Here is a 5,074-nt window from a genome sequence, read left to right as displayed (position 1 = left end):
AAACTATATTCAGTCCAATCTTGATTTATGACTAATTTTTTAAATTATGTTAACTCACATGTCTTCAGATATATTATATTCAAACACTGAAACATATATATTCATTTAACACCAGAAAATACTTGTTTAACATTTTTGTTTGTGTTTTCCACAAGGGTTATCACTGGGGCTTAGCGGCCATGTGGCTCCACAACACAGGCCATTGTGCACATAGCCATTCAGAAATCAACAAGTAAATTGTTTCCACACTATGCTTTTCTATACTTTTATTTTAAGTTATTCCAGAATTGACCTGTCCCGGGGAAAGCAGAAATGGTCCCCGAGAGGAGGGCAAACTAATGACAGGGCACAGGAGAACCAGATGGATCATCTGATGCTGATTTCTGACGGAGCTCAGATTATATAGAGAAGCAATACCAATGACTTTATTCCTCAGCTTAGACAGCAAAACATGTTTGCACAGTGTTTAAAGTTTAACTCAGTGAAGTAGTGAAGACATAACAAGAACTTTTGTTGACTTTCCCTACACCCAACTGCAGCCTGCACTTGATCAAAATAACCTTGCCTGACTGCCAATGATTTCTGTTCTTAATTTTTTTTTTAATTTGTGAAAAGGAAACATTGACAAAACCGTAGGATGAGAGGGGTTCAACTCCATAAAGTTCCCACCACCAGAACTCCGCATCTCATCCCCTCCCCTGATAGCTTTCCTATTCTTTAACCCTCTGGGAGTATGGACCCAAGGTCATTGTGGGATGCAGAAGGTGGAAGGTCTGGCTTCTGTAATTGCTTCCCCATTGAACGTGGGCATTGACAGGTCAATCCATACTCCCAGCCTGTCTTTCTTTCCCTAGTGGGGCAGGGTTCTGGGGAATCAGAGCTCCAAGACACATTGGTGGGGTTGTCTGTCTAGAGAAGTCTGGTTGGCATTATGCTAGCATCTGGAATCTGGTGGCTGAAAAGAGAGTTAAAATATAAAGCCAAACAAATTATTGACTAATCATGAACCTAAAAGTGGAATAGTTCAGAGGAAGAGTTGGGGGGGGGGGGTCTCTATTTTGTAGATAGTTAGTAGGCAAATTTTAGTTATATTCCAAAGGGCCTGTGGCTATACTAGTTTTTTTTTTTTCTTTTTCTTTATTCCCCTGAGCCTGAAATCTGACATGCAGGTGGATCCAAGTTATTGTCTGGGGAGATGATGTCATGGCTGGAAAAAGACCAGAAAGCTGGATCGGGGAAGAGAGTAGCTCCCAAATATGGGAAAGGTGTATACATATTGATGACTGCAAACCCCATCAATTTGATCTGATATGGGACCCTTACTCAGCTTAGGAGCCTATGTGACCTCTGCATCCCTATAGGTCTAAGCTCACATCCTGTGGTTATAAGTGGGAATGTTCTAAGCTGCCCCAGTATCAGCAGTGAAGACATAACAAGAACTTTTGTTGACTTTCCCTTAACCCAGCTACAGCCTGCACTTGAGGTCAAAATAACCTTGTCAGTCTGCCAATGATTTCTATACAACCTGGGTGAATGAGTCCAAAGTTCAGAGGAAACTGTTCCTGGACTTTGTCCATCTGACCCATCCATACCTTCTTTGAGGTGGCCATACAAGTTGTTCCTGGACGTTGTCCACCAGAACTGTACAGACCTCCTTTGAAGTGACCATATGTTGTTGCTCAGGCCAATGTCCCTGACACAGAATGCCTTCTGTTAAAAGTTCAAACTAAACTTATTACAATGTTGCCTGTGACCTAAAATCAGAACTGATCGATATCCTTAAATGAATATCCAGGATGTGTTGCCTTTACAGTTTTCTTCCTATAAGTCTTTTGTTACTCAGGTAAATGTTTTTACCTAACACACAGGTAACAACTTCCTCTTCAGTCTCTAGATAATTCTCTTTTATTTTTTGTCTTAAACACTTTGAGGTTCTGTTATATCTAAATTTTATTATTCATTGAAGTTGAGATCTCACTTTAGCTTTTCTCTGAATGGATTATAGGTAGTCATAATGTCATAAATAGAATGTTATTTCAAAATGTTTCATTTCCACAGAAGCCTAGCTTTTACCCCCTTAAGAAAAAATTAGTTCAATTTTATGATAGTTGTATAAATAATAGTACACATCTCATTAGGACTTACTATTAGGTAAAAGATTATAATGTCTCTTATGTGATCTTTTGTTAAGCTTGAATAAATAAAATATAAATAAAATGCTTTTCAAATAGTATAATTAATATGCACAATCTACTAGTTTCTTTTTAAATTTTATTATCTTTATTTATTTATTGGATAAAGACAGTCAGAAATTGTGAGGGAAGAGGGAAATAGTGAAGGAGAGAGACAGAGAGACACTTGCAGCATTGCTTCAACACTTGCAAAGCTTTCCCCCTGTAAGTTGGGACCGGGGGCTCCAACCTGGGTCCTTGTGCATTGTAACATGTGCACCATATCACCTCACTATTTTCAAATAAAAAGTTAACTTGAAAAGTTAGAATACAAAAACAGGGTTATAGAAAAATTATTGTATACTTTATTATAAGTACTGTTCAAAATATATTTGTCTATCAGTCTAAAATATGGCTGAGATACTGATTTATAAAAATAAATTTGGAACTACAAAACTGTAATAAAATCAAATCCTATTGTTCTGTTGAATAATGTTTAAGAAATTACTCTGAATTTTTTTACTGTATTTATTCAAAAGAGACATTTCTTAACAGAATAGATTTAATGTCTACACAAAAATATATTTGCCAGTATTACTCTGACCTTAATATCATTTATTCTGATGATTGCATTTCAGTAGTAGGGGAGTTATCATAGTAAAGGATAAAAAATATTGTCAGTTTACATAAAGAAAGAAAAATTTTAAATTTTGTACATAAAGAGCCTGATTTCTATTATCATTTAGAATAATTTCTTCCATTTAAATAAATTTATCCTACCTTAGTCATCATTCTGTCAAAAAAATTACAGGATATTTAAATTTTCACAAATAGTTTGAAATTTGCATATTTATATTTATCAACAGAGACCCCAATTTTTCTATCTCCATATATTTTTCTTGCATTACAAGCATAGAAGCATGTCTTCTAATTACATCATTCACACCAGAACTGTATGCAAAAGTGATTCATTTGCAGTGCCTTCTTAAACCTATAATCAAATTGGTAATTCTTATTTCCCTTTTGCTCTCCTTGCATGTAAACAACACCATTACTGGGGCAGGGTGGAGGGCGAGGGAGGCCTTTAGGCATGTTTGTGTGAGCTGAGTTGGCCCACTTCTTTGTGAAACTCATGGAAACTAAAAAAAAGAAAAAGAAAAAAAGGGAAAACATCCTTATTGATATTACAGCCTCTGGCAATGCTCCTAAGGGTTCAGCAAGTGAAGAAATATCTATTCAAGAACAGCTATGAAAATTTGGTGAGAAAGTCATTCCTCTGTGATTCTATGGTATGTGAATTTCTTTGCCCTCTTCCTATATCATCAAAATAGAGAGGGGCACCACTGCTGACTGAAGCAGCCTAAAACACATAACTCCTTCTATTCCTAGTCCCAAAGACTGAGAGCTTTCTTCCAGACAGAAGTATATTGATTCTAGTTATATATTTCTGAAATTAAGGACTGAGTTAGTGTAGTTGAGAGGTGGGGCACTTGTGAAATAAAAGTTTTACTTGGCATACTGAGAATATTGGCATCCTAATGACGCTCGTCTTGGTTCCTAAATTTGTGGCTTCAAGCCCTGAGAGACAAAGGAAGAGAACTCAGGGTGATACTTTCCCTAACCAGGAGCTCAGTCACCAAAGTGAGTTAACGCAGAGAGAAACTTGCCAAGGTCCTAATCCCTAACTGCTAAATTTTGGCTAAGAATTTTTCAGAGGACAGAATCCAACAATAAAACATAAAAACTCTCAAATAGCTCCAAAAAGAATTGACTTCATTTGCAAGTGGGAGTAAAGCAGTTCAAATCTGAAAGAATTCTTAAGAATAGTAGGAGTTTATGGTGAAAGGATTGGAAGCAGATTCAAAATACAGCTACTGTATTAGAGTAGGTAGGGTAATCTTTGATATCAATTTTTTTGTAGTTTTATCCTCCTATAGGTTTTTTTGTATGCATTATGAGTAATCACATGCACGAAGCACACATATTTTCAATCAAACATATAAGTTGTCTCATATAGTAATGTATTTTCCTCCCCCATAATTAATTATAAAATCCTAAAAGCTCTGTAATTCAGAGTTTATTCCACCTCTGTAGAGTGAGACTTCTCTTTCTTTGAGAGCACCACTGCTTACTACTGCTATCAGTAATACTTAAAAATAGGGGGCCAGGAGGTAGCAGCAAGTTAAGCGCACATGGTGTGAAGTGCAAGGACCTGAGTGAGGATCTGGATTCAAGCCCTCGGCTCCCCACCTGCAGGAGGGTCGCTTGACAAGCAGTGAAGCAGGTCTTCAGGTGTCTTTCTCTCCATCTCTCAGTCTTCCTCTCCTCTCTCAAGTTCTCTCTGTCCTGTTTAACAACAGCAGCTATAACAACAACAAGGGCAATGAAATGGGAAAAATGGCCCCCAGGAACAGTGGATTCCTGGTACAGGAGCCAAGCTCCAGCGATAACCGAGGCAAAAATAAAATAATACTTAAAAATACATGGAACGCTTCATGAATTAGCGAGTCATCCTCCTTGTGCAGGGGCCATGCTAATCTTCTCTGCACCGTTCCAATTATAGTATATCTGCTGCCAAAGCGAGCACTAGAATGTATCTCACTGAATGAGACACAGATGGAAGGAGGCCTCCTGAGGGCAGGGAATAAACAAACACCAAATATTTGAAGCTATTACTTCAAAGACATTAGGATTTGATTAGATCCATATGTAGAACAATTAATGCCTCAGGGCATTGTTGAAAACTATATAGCAATAAGCTGGCAATTAATGAATATAAACACCTGAGCATGCCCTACGAAAAGTGAATTCTATCAATGCGATTCTCATCCCAGCATGACTGTTGGTATATTCAAAGGCAGAGTTCCTTGAGTAAATAAGCCAAAGAATAAACACTACACAGT

General features: G+C 37.3%; 1 non-coding gene across 1 annotated transcript; it reads right to left on the bottom strand.

Moving 5' to 3' along the window:
- Positions 1-4,648: 4,648 nt before the first annotated feature.
- LOC132532887 (U6 spliceosomal RNA) lies at positions 4,649-4,754 on the bottom strand. The gene has a single exon (XR_009544810.1). It is a non-coding gene; the product is annotated as a U6 spliceosomal RNA (small nuclear RNA).
- Positions 4,755-5,074: the final 320 nt, after the last annotated feature.

The sequence above is a fragment of the Erinaceus europaeus genome, chromosome 14 (assembly GCF_950295315.1).
Source record: "Erinaceus europaeus chromosome 14, mEriEur2.1, whole genome shotgun sequence".
NCBI classification, from domain to species: domain Eukaryota; kingdom Metazoa; phylum Chordata; class Mammalia; order Eulipotyphla; family Erinaceidae; genus Erinaceus; species Erinaceus europaeus.
The sequence above is the reverse complement of the archived record's forward strand: the minus strand, read 5'-3'. Positions and strand labels throughout refer to the sequence as shown.